Source organism: Eubalaena glacialis, chromosome 7, assembly GCF_028564815.1.
Source record: "Eubalaena glacialis isolate mEubGla1 chromosome 7, mEubGla1.1.hap2.+ XY, whole genome shotgun sequence".
NCBI lineage: Eukaryota > Metazoa > Chordata > Mammalia > Artiodactyla > Balaenidae > Eubalaena > Eubalaena glacialis.
This window is the reverse complement of record NC_083722.1, coordinates 58,585,945-58,603,429: the sequence shown is the minus strand read 5'-3', so window position 1 is coordinate 58,603,429 and position 17,485 is coordinate 58,585,945. Positions and strand designations below refer to the sequence as shown.

The 17,485-nt window shown below is 41.6% G+C and overlaps 1 long non-coding RNA gene across 1 annotated transcript; it reads left to right on the top strand.

The window, feature by feature from the left end:
- Window positions 1-7,377: 7,377 nt before the first annotated feature.
- Window positions 7,378-17,273, top strand: LOC133094914 (uncharacterized). Its single transcript, XR_009701524.1, has 3 exons — window positions 7,378-7,425; window positions 12,748-12,822; window positions 17,190-17,273. It is a non-coding gene; the product is annotated as an uncharacterized LOC133094914 (long non-coding RNA).
- Window positions 17,274-17,485: the final 212 nt, after the last annotated feature.

Here is a 17,485-nt window from a genome sequence, read left to right as displayed (position 1 = left end):
ACCAATGTCTCTTGCGTGTCACTCTATTGATTTTTCCCCTCTGAGGACATCTCCACGGAAAGGATCACTGGCTTCGTCAAAGGTCACACACAGATGGAAGTACAGCCCCCCCCCCCCCCCGCGCCCCTGGGCTTGTCCTGCCAGGAGGGGTCTGAGTCCTCGTACTGCTCCCCTTGCCTTCAGGACCACACCTGGGAAACTGACAGTGGATCAGCAATGCATCAATGACAAGAGGCCAGAGAGAAGTGAGGACATTTAGTATACAAAGAAGTGAAAATAAAAGGCAACTAAAATATGACACAAAAAACTGAGAACTTTTTTTTCCTTTGGACGTAAATGTGTGTGTCTTTTCACTAGAAAATAAGATCACTCTCACCCTCCTGCGTGTGTTACGACTACAGCCTGTGGGCTGCTCTGCAGTGATGACAGTTAGCACAGGTCCCCTACTCTCCTTCTCACAGTCCCCCTGGCATCATTCTTATCTAAGGTTTGGTTTGATTTCTGACTTTTACAATAATAAGCCACATCAATCCTCTTAAATTAAAGGGCTTTAAAATATTTTATAACCGAGTTCTGGTTTCTGGACAGGATTGAATAGGAATTCTTTTACTCTTGTTCTGGTTTTCCTTTTAAAATCTCTTTATATTTACTTTCTTCCTAAAGGGAAGAAAACATTTTGTCCATAAGGAGTGAATTTAGTTGTATTTTACATTGTCCTATAAAATATAGGCTACCGAATTGTGGGCTCTCACACTTCCTAGTGTCAAAATATTTCCAGTGGTTGGGACTTCCCTGGTGGCTCAGTGGTTAAAGAATCCGCCTGCCAATGCAGGGGACACAGGTACGAGCCCTGGTCCGGGAAGATCCCACATGCTGCAGAGCAACTAAGCCCATGCACCACAACTACTGAGCCTGTGTGCCACAACTACAGAAGCCCGTGCGCCTAGAGCCCGTGCTCCGCAACAAGAGAAGCCACCGCGATGAGAAGCCCGTGCACCACAACAAAGAGTAGCCCCTGCTCCCCAAAACTAGAGAAAGCCCGCTCACAGCAATGAAGACCCAACGCAGCCAAAAATAAATAAGTTAAATAAATAAATTTATATTAAAAAAAATATTTCCAGTGGTAGAATGATGGGTATCAAACTGGCTCCTGGGGGGGGGGGGGTTGCAATTTAGAAAGATCCTGTTTTAGTCTTTTTCTGGTTTTTTTTTTTTTTTTAAATTTTTGGTCCAAAAAAAGAAAACTAAATTATCTTGTCTCTGCTTTAGTTTGTATGCATGGAGAGAGTTTTTTGTGTATGCATGAGGCCTGTTGGATGCAGGACAGCACTGGTGAGGTGATTTTTGGGGACGGGGAATGCTTTGTGATATGGGGGGGGGGAAGCGGGGAGGGAGAGACACAGAGAAGGACGAGGATGCACCTGCTTTCAGCATCTCCATGTGGTACAGATGGCCTCAGAGCTGCAGGCAGGGAGCATACGTGCCTATAAAGGAATTCCCGTGTAAACACCCTGAGGCCCTGTGACAGGCAGGTAGTAAAATCTGTTTAGAGTAAACAACCGCTCTTGCTTCCTGTGGTCCAGAAGTGGAAGAAAATAGTCTATTACAGGAGTCCTTATCACTTCTCGGAAACAGTGTTCCTGGCTGAGCAAGAGATGAACAGATCTGCGGACAGACGCGTGGAGACGACGGGCGGGTCCATTCTCAGGCTGGAATTTCTGGCAGAGACAGCTAACTACCGCCCAAAGCCATTCTTCTCTTCTGGGCAGATTGTATCATTGCTCTAAATATTTTCTGTCCTTCTATCCTAGTTTGGATTCCCAGAAGACGACCTCAGAGCAAGGATTCAAGTGCAAGTAGTTTATTTGGGAAGCGATCACAGGAAAAACAAACTTGGGAATGAAAAGCAAGACAGAAACAGGACAGACGCCAACAAAGGGCATGTTATAAAGCAGGTTACCATGGAGGGCAACTGGACTCCATCCCACTCCTATGTATCTGAGGGATGAGGGAACTGGAATGTTCATTGGTGGAGGGCTGCCCAAGGGGGCAGTGGGAAGAGGCATTGATTTCCTGGCATTATGGGCCTGTTCTAAACATGGACGAGGAAGGCTCCATGCTAGCAGCTGGACATGAGGCTGATTTGTACCGAAATAGCCAGGCCAAGGGGAATATTCATGGGGGGCTCACTGCATCTGCCTTACCCTCCTTCATGGGAAGGGAGTGCGCATCTGCCCCATTGACTTTAAGCTTGAATATGTAATGCGTCATCTTCTCTGTCAGAGTATTATGTTTCTCTACTCCACTGCCATGGGAATTTGGCCAACGAAATGTGAGCAGAAATAATGAGTTCAACTTTTTCTAACAAAAGCTTTAAGAACTGTCACCTTCTCTTTTTTCTTTTACCTTGTACCCAGCAACATCCGGAAGAAGTGCTCACTTAGTCTGAGTCTTGAGATGCAGAAAATATGTAGCTGAATCTCAGCAAGGTGAGAATGAAAAAGAAAGAAAATCTGTGACTATATGCCTCAGAATCTTTGAGGTTGTTTATGACAGAAGAACAGCCAGCCCATCTCGACAAATACCTGTGTCTAAAAGTAAGTTGTTGAGGGAAAACAAACAATATATGTGGTATTGACTCTGGGTCTGGCCAGAGAACGGCAAGGAAACATATGAGGCCAGAAAGATGGCATCCCGTTTATGCTGTAGTGAACCGTTTGATAAAACTCTCAGCACTAATTTGGAAGCCAGATAATGAGCTAAATGAGCTTGTGGTCTTAGGAGCTGCAAACAGAATATCAGTAACCTGACTTGGTGCTATTGGCTGAATTTCACATTAAAGAGGTGAGCTCAGAAAAATCACTGGGCAGTTTGCAAGTAGGAATAGAAGGGAAAAGAGAAAGTCCAGAAATTTGGGGACTTGCAGTGCTGAAAAACTTTGGTTTATAATGACACAAAGTCAGGAGGGCCCTGGTCCTCCAATGGTATGCTGAAGCCACTGTTACTTCCTAATATACTCTCTCATTCAGAGTTATTTTACACCGAAAAGAAAAGCAAACTTTTATCTTTTTAAAGCCACAGGAATTTCTGGCCTCGATTACAAATATCTGAATGCAATTTTAAGCTGATGTGATATAGTCACAAGACTCAGAGGAGTGTTTGCTCCAGGAAACTTTGATGACTCTGGGGAGCATGGCCTGGTTTGGTCAATGTGTAGTCACCTGGAAGGGCCTGGCTTTGGGGACCGCACTGGGGCGAGAGGGGAAGAGCATGCACACAAGTGTTGTGGATGGGGGAGCATGGGCACCACGGTTGTGCGTGGAGGAGCAGGGACAGTAAGCTGCCAGCTCAGCTGCTGATGGCCTGACACGTCCGCCGTTTGTTGCCTGAGAGCGTCACGTAGTAGGGCTCTGGCAGAGGAAGCCTAAAGTGTCTGCCAGATCCTTCAGGACTAAAGGGTCATGCTCCTCATTATTTGTATAGCAGCCCTCCCCGTAATTATCTGCAGCAAAATGTGAGCTAAAAGCTCCCTTTTGTCATTATCTACTCCTTCCACCTGGTCTCCCCCACATGGATGGAGTCATCTTGAGTGCATTCTACAGAATTCTGATGGAAAGCCCGGAACCCCAGGGCCTGAAGAACTTGGGGACAATTAGCTTCATGTTCTTGACAAACAAAGGAATGCTTGTTCAGCAAACAGATGGGCTGATCCAGGGCAGGTATGGATTCTTTGTTGATGCTGGACTTCACCTTTCCTTTCCTGAACACAGCCTGCAGCTGTTGGGCTGCCAGGACTGTAAAAGCCTTAACATGATTGTCCAAATGTAAAATAAACCTCCTTTTCCAGGGCCTATTAATCATTTGCCAAAAATGACCATGTTTGGTTAGTAAAGAAAACCTCAATAATTCCAAAAAGCAGATATTATAAAATCAAGCTTGTCTGACTGTTCAGCAGTCAGACTTTAAAATGTTTGAATTCAATTTTTGCAACAAGTAAATGTCATGGAAAAAAAGTGAGGGATCTACTTCTTTAGATTAAAAAGACTTAAGTGACTTAATATATAAAATGTTGCTCTTATTTAGATTCTGATTCAAACAAACCAACTGGAAAATATTTTTGAAACAGTTGGGCCAAATAAATTATGGACTAAGTATTAGATGACATCAGGGAATTGTCGATTTTGTTAGGCTGATGATGGCACTAATTATTTCTCCCATAACTTCAGTGCTCCTAATAAAAGAAAGCTCGTTGAGTGAGAATATTCGGCCACCGTAGACAACGGTCTGGCCCTGTCATGACTCCAGTGCCATCTGTAACCATCATGATAGTATATGTTCCAGCCAGACAGCTGTACTTAAAATTCCTCAAACACACTTTCCTCTTTCAGAATTCAGTGCCTTTCAGAAGCTGTTCCCAGGGGTTTGCCCGCAACCCTTCAACCCTTCCCCTAGCAAAACTATCCTGGAAGACTCAGCTCAAAACTGCCTTCCTGTATCCCTTCTTCAGCAAATGTGGCACACAAGTCCTGTGTTATCATGTTTTTGTAACACTTACTTCATTAGACTGTATTTATTTCTTAGAACATTTGTCTTTTCCCACTGTGCCCAGTATATCCCTCCAGCTGTCACCCCAGTCTGCCTGTTTCCTTCAAAATAGAGTAGTCTCCATTTACTGACTCCATTTTCTTACCTTCCTTTACTCTGTAATCTATTTTATTTTATTTTTTCAAAATAATGAAGTATAGTTGATTTACAATGTTGTGTTAGTTTTAGGTGTACAGCAGAGTGATTCAGTTATACATATATACATATTCTTTTTCATAATCTTTTCCATTATGGTTTATTACAGGGTATTGAATCTAGTTCCCTGTGCTAACAGTAGGTCCTTGTTGTTTATCTACTTTATATATAATAGTGTGTATCTGTTAATCCCAAACTCCTAATTTATCCCTCCCCTTTGGTAACCATAAGTTTGTTTTCTATGTCTGTGAGTCTGTTTCTGTTTCATAAATAAATTCATTTGTGTCATATGTTAGATTCCACACATAAGTGATATCATATGGTTTTGTCTGTCTCTGTCTGACTTCACTTAGTATGATCATCTCTAGGTCCATCCATATTGCTGCAAATAGCATTATTTCATTCTTTTTGTTGGCTGAGTAATATTCCATTGTATATATGTACCACATCTTCCTTTTTTTTTTTTTTTTAAACATCTTTATTGAAGTATAATTGCTTTACAATGGTGTGTTAGCTTCTGCTTTATAACAAAGTGAATCAGTTATACATATACATATGTTCCCATATCTCTTCCCTCTTGCATCTCCCTCCCTCCCACCCTCCCTATCCCACCCCTCTAGGTGGTCACAAAGCACCGAGCTGATCTCCCAGTGCTATGCGGCTGCTTCCCACTAGCTATCTATTTTACATTTGGTAGTGTATATATGTCCATGACACTCTCTCACCCTGTCACATCTCACCCCTCCCCCTCCCCATATCCTCAAGTCCATTCTCTAGTAGGTCTGTGTCTTTATTACCATCTTGCCACTAGGTTCTTCATGACCTTTTTTTTTTTTTCCTTAGATTCCATATATATGTGTTAGCATACTGTATTTCTTTTTCTCTTTCTGACTTACTTCACTCTGTATGACAGACTCTAACTCCATCCACCTCATTACAAACACCTCCATTTCATTTCTTTTTATGGCTGAGTAATATTCCATTGTATATATGTGCCACATCTTCTTTATCCATTCATCTGTCGATGGACATTTAGGTTGCTTCTGTGTCTTGGTTATTGTAAATAGTGCTGCTATGAACATTGGGGTGTGTGTATCTTTTTGAATTAGAGTTTTCTCTGGATATATGACTAGGAGTGGGATTGCTGGATCATATGGTAGTTCTATTTTTAGTTTTTTGAGGAACCTCCATAGTGGCTGTACCAACTTACATTCCCACCAACAGTGTAAGAGGGTTCTCTTTTCTCCACACCCTCTCCAGCATTTATTGTTTGTAGACTTTTTGATGGTGGCCATTCTGACCAGTGTGAGGTGGTACCTCATTGTAGTCTTTTACTACTGCTTCCCCACCCAGCTCTCTGGTGCACTAAGAGTGTTCTCCAAATTCCACTTGATCTTAGCCAAAAGGCCGAGAAGCAATGGTCTCCAAATTTCCTAATCTCACTTGACTCTGTGTAGCATTTGAAAGTGTTTTCATCAACACTTTTTGATTATCTGTGGGTTCATTTTTTATTAATGGTCTCACTTTGACATGTCTCAACATAGCTTTCTCCTGAAAGCAGATGATGAAACAAAGGCTGTGTGCCAGGAGTTCATTTTTGAAAGTGATTTCTGTCTAAACATGAGTTCAGAGGTAGTTGGAACCATAAAGCAGGGAAGGAGAACAAGCTGGTCTGAGGGCATGTCCCTTGGCTAACTAAGAACATCACCACTGCGCCCACGGGACTCCGTCTTGCTAGGAACTGTGTAGGGAGGTATGAAGATGCACCTGAGAATGTTCCCCCTGAGGTTCAAGGGAGGGGAGTATTCACCCACCAGTTCCCATCCCCCACTGGTCAAGGGTTGCTCTCCAGGCTGTTAAAAGCATTTCACTCCAACCTTTGCATGAGTGGGAGAAGAGTCCAGTGGGTTCCTACAGGTGCCCTTCCTGCCGATGGCAGCAAATCCCTGTAGCAAAAATTCCCAGTCACTTGGTATAGCTGAGACAAGATACTTTCAGATTACAGTTGAGCTCAGCTGGTTGCTCTTCCAAAAACGACAAGATTAAGAAAGTGGGCCAGTAGGATGTGAAGTAGGGCACAGGAGATATTAAGTACTCCATTCTTTTTTTCTGGATCCTTTTCCTCTAGCAGTCACTTAAATATGGAGTTCCCTAAGGCTGGTCCTCAGCCATCTTCTACATATTCATTTATTCATTTAGGAAGTATTTATTGAGCACCTGTTATTTTCCAAGCACTTGGGATTCAACAAGAAACAACAGATAAAGATTTTTTCCCTTATGGGTTCAACATTATGTGTTATGTAATAAATAAGTAATTTAACTAGTATATTAGAACTGTTATAGAAAAACAAATAAAATAAGATAAAAGAAATCAGGAGTTCTGGGGACAGGGGTGGTTTTGCCAGGGTAGAATGCATTAAGGATGTGATACTTGAGCGAAGTCTTAAAGGAAGTTAGTGCATCAACAGTACAGAAATCTGGAGGAAGAACTTTCCCGACGGAAGGAAGAGCCAGTTCAAAGGCCCTGGGGCAGCAGCATGACCAGCATGTTTAAAGAACAGAGAGGAGGCCAGTGTGTCTGGAGGAGATTGGGGAACCCAGCAGACACCCAGAACACATGACAGATTCTAAAGTAGAGGAGCCTGTTAAGCCACACCTGGACTCCTGATCTACAGAAGCTGTGAGGTAATGAATGTTGCTATTTCAAGCCACTAAGGTTTGGGAGAAACGTGATATACAGCAATAGATAACTAATACAGAGGTTATTGCTATGTTCTAAGAGACGATCATGGCTTAAATCAGGGGGTAGCAGTGGAGGTGATGGGAAGTGGTCAGCTACGACTTTGAAAAAAGGGTCAGGAGGATATGAGATATGAGAATAAGAAAGGGCCAAGGGTGATGTGCATATGGCTCAAATGGCATCAGTGACAGATGGCCATTGGGTGTGCAGTTCCCTGTTGTCTGTGAAGGAATGTGCTTGGACCAGGAAGCAGCTGGATTAGCTCTAAGGGAAGGACTTGGTCCCCTCTTGCTCTCCCTTTTGCAGGCAAGAGTGAGAACAATCTTGCCAGAGAGGATAAACAGATCTCTTAGGCATCAGGCAGTCTGAGCCTAGGACAGAGATGTTTACAAAAACTCGCTAGGAGGCCAGCTGCCAATGCCTGACAACGTAAAGGGGAGCTTTGTTTTGGTGCAATCCCTCTTACTCTAAGAAAGTGGACGAGGAGAAGTTATTTTTAAGATGGAAGAAATGGCAACAGGTTTTTATGCCAATGGGAATGATCCAGTAGAGAGGGAAAATCCAACGAGAAAAGGGAGAATTGTTGGAATGAGGTCTGCGACTAGGGCATGGAATGGAATCTGGCACACGAGTTTGGTTTAAGCCGGGCACGCACCATGTTCCCTCATTCTCGGTCTGCATGTTCTCCCGGTAAGGCAGGAGCAATAAAACCAAACTAAGTGTTTCCATTAGACTGTGGGATGCAGGGGAGCACCCACCTTGTCCAGAAAGAGTCACTTTTTAGACAGCTCATGCTCTAGCCAATTGTTGATGGGTCAGGGATATGTACCCAGCATTGCCACATCTCCTAATTTTCAGAAGAAGCCTGTAACCCTGATTTTACGTGAGAGCTCCCAATTTTTAGACGCCCGCAATTAATTCAGAATGAAATTTTAAAAAGCAGTCTGCCGGCCAAAGCACATCATCAGGTTGAATGGAACTGTTGTCTGTACCCTGGGTAATCACATCCAGGCTCTGTACTGTAATTAATCCCTCATTCTCCACACAGTGGCTGGAGTGAGTTTTTAAAATACAAATCTGATTGTCTCAGTGCCCTGCTAAAATTCCTCGAGTGGCTTTCTCTCACACAGTGGATGCAGTTTCAGCTCTACAAAGGAGCTTTGCCACCTTTTGCCTGAGCTAACTTTCCCAGCCTTCCCCGGGCCATTCCCCTCTGAGACTGGATGCTCCAGCCAACGGGGCTGTTCCCTGTCCTCAAGAGGACCACCTTGATGCTTGTTTCCTGGTCATTGTGCCTGCAGCCTCCCCCACTTGGCAGTCTTTTCTTCCTCCTTTCCACCGACTCTTCGATTTCTAGTAACTTTTGGGGTTTCTTCTGCATTTTCTTTTTTTCCTAGGCAGCCTGTCCCACTCCCCTCCCCCCACAGCACCCAAGGCCAAGTCTCTGCTGTGAACCCTCTGTATGTTCTCATCAACCCTTGTCTTTCCTCTAACAATGCTGGGTACCCTCTGCTACACCCGCCTTCTTTGTAAATCCCCTAGACAGGGGGACTGCATTTGGGGCCAGAGGCATTTTCCATTTGCCCACTGAGTCCAGCTTAGTGGCTCCTATGTGACAGGCATCATCAGGTCACAAGTGATAACAGGTGGTGTTCTCCAGAGCTTGACACCAGCCTTCTCTCTTGAGCTCCTTACAGCTCTTTCCGATCATCTCCTGACATCTGGATCGACATTTGGCTCCTCAAATTAATTCCACATGCCCCCTTCTCATTTTCCTTCCCAATCGATGACCCCAAACCCCACTCAGTTACATGCGCTAGAGGATTGAGGTCACTCTCAGTCCTCACATCAGGCATCAGATTCTATTGAGTGTTTCATGACCATCTCCCAAGTTAAGCTGTTGTTTTCCTTCCCATTACTACTGTCTTAGATAAAGCCCTCTTTACATCTCACTTGTACTATTTCTATATACTCAAAAACATCCTCCTGAGGCTACCGTTCACTGCCTTCCAGTCTACTTCCAACCCTGCCGGCAAACCCGGTCTTGTTTTCCTCTGCTTCAAAGGCTTCACCGACTCCTTACGGGCATGTAGGTCTAGTTCAAATGCCATAACAGATTCCTGCCCTTCAATTCCTACCCATTCACCATCTACCCGAGCTTACATTTCTTCTGGCCTCCCACGGCACTGCCCCATCATACACCTTGTGCTCTAAAAATATCAAGACGCTAGAGTATCTAAGAGTCTACACTATCTTCTAAATATATTCACGCATACTGTTATGTCTCCCAAAATGCTGTGTAATATCACCAGAGGAAGTGCTCTTCATCCTTGGAATTCAGCTCAAATCTCCCCTTATGCAGGAATCACTTCTTCAATATTTCCCTCTAAGAGTTACTCACTTGCTCTGAGCTGATGCATGTTTCTCCTTCTGTTGTACTTACTTATACAGCTGTTCCTTCCTCTAGACTCTGAGGTCTCTGAGAACAGAGACGGAACTTCAATAATCTCTGTTGTCCCACTGATGGACACAGCACGTGAGGCACCGTAGTTGTTTGTAGACATCATTCCACTGAATGAATCATGTCCATTCTTTGTCACACGCAGCTTGAATATACCAGCGATTCTGAGAGCACTCCATACCCCCATTTGTATTTAAAGCATGTACCAAAACATTTCGTTTCTAACTAACAAGGAAATGATTACACAGAAAGGATGTATTGCCCCAGTCTTGAAGTCAACAAGCTCATGTCTGCTGCAGGGCAGCCAGGAAAGTCTGAGCAAAATTGTGAGGAAATTGAAGTAGCCTTGGTACATTCCCAGCTTCCCATTCTGAGCTCACTTCTTCCCTCCTGAAATGTTTCGTCTTCCAGCTTTTTCCCTTGCTCACTCTATTTCCTTCTCCCAAGGCATTTTATTTTCTGTTCTCTAACAGAATCATAGAAACTTTGATCAGCTATAATCTTGAAAGTAAATTGAGATGCTTTTTTGAACTCTGGGTCTAAAAGGAATGAACCTACTGATGAGAACAAAGGGAAAGAATCTTTGAAATTGAATATGTTTCAAAAATGTATGATATATGCTCCATGTAACCAGAGGTGACTTAACTTCACACTTCTTTTTATCAATGAGAAAGGCAAAGCCCTCAGACGCGGCCCAAGGCCCCAGTGCTGAGCAGTTCTGGAACAGTCTTCCAGGCTGCCACTCACAAATCACCATAAGATGTGAGGCAAGGAGGAGCAGAGAGTTATTCCACCATCTTTCAAGAGGGAACTCTTGACATTGGAAGACCATATAGGACTTAGAAGAATAAATCTCTAATGGTGACATTTTGAACACAAAGTGAGGAAAAATTACATGATGTTTAATTACAGGCACATTACTGAATCAGGAAGGCCATTTGGTAGGCAGAAGAAAACAAAGTCAGGCTGACTGCCCATACATTTTTCTGTTCAGAATCTCATAAGGACTAAAAGAATGAGCACACAAAACCAGTTCTTGTTTTCACATGGGTTAATTCATGGTGGAGCATTGTGGGAAATACCTGTTATCACAGGGTAGACATGGGAGGTTTTCTTCTTCCCTTCAGATGAACAACACATATCGTGGGTGTCCTTTGGAGGAGATCACCAGGGTACGGTCTTGCACAGCTGATGCCCAGGGTGCTGCAAATGGGGATGAAAAAGGCTGATAAGAGCTTGGACTCCTGGCTAATCAACAGGCCTGGCCTTGCTAACTGGAGTGAGACCCAAACTGCAAATTTTGCTGTTCGTGGTCCCTGTCTGGGAGCTGCACACCCAGTCTCATAATTAGTAGTAACAGCATTAATAATCTTCCGACAGACCTTCCCCCAGTTCTTTGTTTTCTTTTTAATATCTGTAGCCACTTCCCCCATGTTTTCTCCCTGGAGTTAGAGTTAAGAAATGAAATGATCAACACTGAATACTAATTAGGTGCTTGGCACTGGGAAACACACAGTATTTCATTTCATTATCAAACTGCAAGCTGCAATAAAGTCCCCACTCCCATCTACAGATATGGAGACTGAGGCAAAGAGAGTTTGAATCATTTGCCAGAGGTCATAACAATTGGTATGTTCCAATGGAACACATCGCCACATCTTCAACAAGCATTTTTTTCAATTGGGAGATGCAGGTGTGTAGTAGGTAGAAAGTTCATTTCATGAACCCGGGTATGCAAGAAACGTGACTTCAGGATTCCATAGAGAACACAATTTCCACTATCAACCCTCCATCTGGCCAGTTGGTGAAAACTTTCGGACAGTCAGTTCTAGATTCCTCCTTCTTGCCCATTTCTTGGCGTGGTGTCTGAGTTCTCTTGGGCTTTATGGTCATGTCAGGGCCCTGGGGGAAGCAGGCAAGCCGGGGCCATCAGCTCTCCATGCTGGACCCACCGAGGTGTCCTCATTCCTGTCTGTCTTTAGGTGGTGATCCAGGCTGTTCCTTCCTGAGTTGGTCCCAGTAACCAGGCTCCAACCCCACAGCTAGTTCTCTCTCACTTAACTCTCAGGCAACTCCTAGGATTTGGAGTCATTCTCCAAATCTGGGCCACACTGTGATTGGAAAAGTTCGCTTGACCCCTTGTGGCCCTCTGTTGGTCATTTCCAGGCTCATCTTGTATGCACACTGTACCACGTCGATGCCACCCTGGGGCAGTGGGCAATGAGAGGCTCTCTCAATGCCATCTGCCTGAACAGACCACACACGCACTTCTGATTGGACATCTTGCCATTTCCCTGGGGTCTGTCTGCGAAAGAGAGCATAGGTTTCCCCTGCACTGGAATCTCCAGAATTATCTAAGTTTCCTGTTATATCTGTATTCCCAAAGGATCCCAGAGGAGGGGCACATTTCAGCCTATTCCTCCTCGAAGTGTCTACACTGCCTCTCCACCATATCATGGTTGATGTGAACCATATCAACCTATGAACCATATCACTGTTCAGTGTTTCAACCCTGTCTTCCACCTTATCGAGGTGGTGTGCGTTTGGGGAGGGTAGTATGTCTTGAGTCTTATTCTAACAAAATCTATCTTTTTTCCCAATTCCGGTGTATATTTTATGCTTATAACTATTCTTTCCTCTTGAAAATGTAGATTTTTGAAAGAAAAAAAGTAATATACTCATTTATTTATGATAACTATTTTTTCCTCTTGAAAATGTAGATTTTTGAAAGAAAAAAGTAATATACTCATTTATTTAGATACACTTTATTTATAAAAAAAGTAATATACTCATTTATTTCTTTCAGCATTTCCGTTCCTTCCTGGATGTAAGGATCATGGAGCTCTCTGAACATCTGCCCAAAGTGGAGAAGGATCATGAGGTAACAGGAGATAAATGAGATGGGAAGGATATTGTTAATTTTTCAAAAACATCATTCTGCCGCGTTCCAACATAAAGGAGTTAGCCACAAGGAGTCGAGAATGGGCTGTGGCTGACAAGGAAGGGAGCGACGGGTGTGGTGACACAAATGAAATGGAAGTAAATGCTGGAGAAGGATCAACAGCATAATGTAAACGTTGAGTGTAGTGGTGGAGGGGGGGCAGGTCCACAAAGGCAAGGAAGCCCAAAGAAGTTGGGTCAAGCTCAATGCTTTGTACTTTAACAGCGTTACCATTTATCCTCTCCACAAACCTGCCAGACATGTTTCATTATCTCCATTTCACAAAGGAGGAAAATTGAAGTCTAGAGAGTTAAAATGACTTGTTCAAACTCACCCCACATAATGTGTTTCAGAGCTAGAAAGATTTACAGGGGTAGATACCCATCCTATACAAATCCTTCCAAAAAGTTAGAATCAAAGGGAAATTATCCCTTTCCTTTTCAGAAGCTAGAATTCCAGAACTGGATGCGGGCTATAAAAGAAAGAAAATTATCAGCTCACTTAACTGATGATAATAGATGCAAAAATTTTAAATACCATATTAACTAACTGAATCTAAAAGAGTATTAAAAATGCATCATGATCAATTAGGGCTTCTTCAAGGAATGGAAAGAAAGTTTAACATTAGAAGATCTATCTATGTTAATCACTTCTAGGGGTGGCATCTAGGGTATAATATTTCAGAGGCATGCATGTTAGGGGTGAGTGCCTCCTTACATTTTGTGCCATAGGTGCCTCACTTGCCTTCCTTAGTCCTGGCTCTGAGGACCCCATTAGGAATTGAAGAAAAAATTCACATGAATATCTCATCTGCTCTATAAACAGACTTAAACTTCAACACCTATTTATAGGAGAAACTCTCAGAAAATTATGATCCAAAGGGAAGTATCTTTCATTCATAAAAATATTTCCAAACTTAGACAAACATAAAACATAAGAGAAAAAATTTAGATGTATTTTCCTTTAGACCAGAAAAAGACAAGAAACCCTTTCATCGCCGCTACTGTTCAACATAGGTTTGGAGATTCTGTCCAATTAAAGTACTAATGTTATAAGCATAGAAGAAGGAAAGACAAAAATATTATTTTCAGATGACTTAACCATCTACATAGAATTGTACAAAATCAAGAAATTATTAGAATTAATAAGAGAGTTAGCATGGTTGAAGATAGCTAGAAACTAATAGTGTTCGTTTCACAATGATAATCAAGAAATTATAAGCAAAAGTAAGATATTCTCAGTACTAACAAAAGTGCTACAATATTCAGGAAATAACAAAGACAATAAACGAACCATTGATGGAATAGTATAGAAAGCCCAGAGATAAACCCATGCACATATGGTCACCTTATTTTTGATAAAGGAGGCAAGAATATACAATGGAGAAAAGACAGCCTCTTCAATAAGTGGTACTGGGAAAACTGGACAGCTACATGTAAAAGAATGAAATTAGAACACTCCCTAACACCATACACAAAAATAAACTCAAAATGGATAAAAGACCTAAATGTAAGGCCGGACACTATCAACCTCTTAGAGGAAAACATAGGCAGAACACTCTATGACATAAATCACAGCAAGATCATTTTTGACCCACTTCCTAGAGAAATGGAAATAAAAACAAAAATAAACAAATGGGACCTATTAAACTTAAAAGCTTTTGCACAGCAAAGGAAACCATAAACAAGATGAAAAGACATCCCTCAGAATGGGAGAAAATATTTGCAAATGAAGCAACTGACAAAGGATTAATCTCCAAAATTTACAAGCAGCTCATGCAGCTCAATATCAAAAAAACAAACAAAGCAATCCAAAAATGGGCAGAAGACGTAAACAGACATTTCTCCAAAGAAGATATACAGATTGCCAACAAACACATGAAAGAATGCTCAACATCACTAATCATTGGAGAAATGAAAATCAAAACTACAATGAGATATCATCTCACACCAGTCAGAATGGCCATCATCAAAAAATCTACAAACAATAAATGCTGGAGAGGGTGTGGAGAAAAGGGAACACTCTTGCACTGTTGGTGGGAATGTAAATTGATACAGCCACTATGGAGAACAGTATGGAGGTTCCTTAAAAAACTAAAATGGAACTACCATACGACCCAGCAATCCCACTACTGGGCATATACCCTGAGAGAACCATAATTCAAAAAGAGTCATGTACCAAAATGTTCATTGCACCTCTACTTACAACAGCCAGAACATGGAAGCAACCTAAGTGTCCATCAACAGATGAATGGATAAAGAAGATGTGGCACATATATATAATGGAATATTACTCAGCCATAAAAAGAAATGAAATTGAGTTATTTGTAGTGAGGTGGATGGACCTAGAGACTGTCATAGAGAGGGAAGTAAGTCATAAAGAGAAAAACAAATACCGAATGTTAAAACATATATATGGAATCTAAAAACAAAAACAAAAACAAAAAAATGGTCATGAAGAACCTAAGGGCAGGATGGGAATAAAGACGCAGACCTACTAGAGAATGGACTTGAGGACACGGGGAGGGGGAAGGGTATGCTGGGACAAAGTGAGAGAGTGGCATGTACATATATACACTACCAAATGTAAAACTGATAGCTAGTGGGAAGCAGCCACATAGCACAGGGAGATCAGCTCGGTGCTTTGTGACCACCTAGAGGGGTGGGATGGGGAGGGTAGGAGGGAGGGAGACGCAAGAAGGAAGAGATATGGGGATATATGTATACGTATAGCTGATTCACTTTGTTATAAAGCAGAAACTAACACACCATTGTAAAGCAATTATACTCCAATAAAGAAAAAAAAAAAAGAACCATTGATAGGACATTTGTAAGCTCTATTGTAGGATACTGATGAGGAATTGAATGAATGGAGAGCTAAATATTGTTTATATTTGCAATGATCTAACACTTTAAAGATGTCAGTGCTCCCCAAATTAGTCTATAAATTCAGTAAAATTCCAGCAAGATTTTTTTGAAGAAAATGACAAGCTTATTTTGCATTCATACCGAAGAATTGAGGCCTAGCTAATTTGAAAAATAGGAACAAAGAATACGGATTTGTCTTTGTGACAATGTGGTGGGAAGGATTTTATAAATAAGCTCTGTTCCCTCTATCACAAACCAGAAGGGAAATGTCAGTGAACTTGACTACATCAAAATTCAAAGTTTATGTTCAATGAGGGGCACAATAAACAAAGTTGACAGACAGATGACACAATGGGTGATATTTGCAAAAAATGGCAGTTAATAGCCAGAATATATCAAGGATGTCTCTAATAAACAGGAGGAAGAAAAGAAACACTGGTAGAGAGCTGAGCAAAAAATTAGAATCGTCAAGTGCCCAGAGGGTCAATAAGGGTACAGTATTGGAAGAGAGCTTTGCATTTGGAGCAAAAGCCAAGGATAGTAGGATCTAGAGGGACAAATGTAATTTGTCTTGAAACTCTGACATGTCGCTGGCATGTCGATGTTTTAATGATGAATGTTTGCAGCTGTTTCCCCATGGCATGTGCTACTGGGACAGGATTTGAAAGCAACCCCACCACGACAGGAGGGTCTAACTTGGAATGCATAGACCGGGCACTCAGCAGCCAGCACTCTTCACCACCTGGGGTCCACTTAGATTTTGCTTGCATTTGTGCTTCCCATTTGGATGAAGGATTTCATTAGGGTGGGGACTACCAATTGCCATTATAATTCTCATAAGAACCTGGCTTAGCATTTGGCACTTTGTGTTTGTGTTTGTAATAATCATTTGAAAAACAACAAAATTCAGTATTGGCTAAAGATGAAGAAAGGAGCTCTTTAGAGTGCCCTTTGATTCTGTGATTATTCTATACCACTTATCAACAAAAGAAATAATTTTGCAATTTGCCCTTAAGTCATAACATTCCCTAGTCCACTGTTTTTTTGAATTGACATATACAAGGTTAAAAACTATATGAAATAGGCATGTAACACATTCTCTAAATAATCTAACAGAACCACCTGCCTCATATTTATTTAGTGTCCAAAGCTGTGTAAGAGTGTGTTAATATTACCAGGGGCTATTTTAAATAAAAATGTAAGCAAAATGTATCTGCATTTAAAATAGTTTTATATTTTTTTATTTCATAAACTTTTTTTATAGATTGTAAACCACCTGAAGATAGAATGTCACATTAATATGTATGTGTACATATATGTTAACATATTATATATAATATAAATTATTAAATTATAAGAATTGTTATATATAATAATATATATTATTAAATAGTAAACTATATATAAATACATATGTATTTTTCTCTTTTTTTCCTTCAGCTCCCAACGTAATAATGATCTTGGAATTGGTGAATATATTGACTGATTTCCTCTGGTGGGAAGCAGTAACCAAGTAGAAACTCCTTTTATGGCCTAAGTCTTTTATTTTTATTTTATTTTATTTATTTATTTTTTAAATTTTATTTATTTATTTATTTATTTATTTATTTATTTATTTATTTATTTTGGGCTGTGTTGGGTCTTCGTTTCTGTGCGAGGGCTTTCTGCAGTTGCGGCAAGCGGGGGCCACTCTTCATCGCGGTGCGCGGGCCTCTCACTGTCGTGGCCTCTCTTGT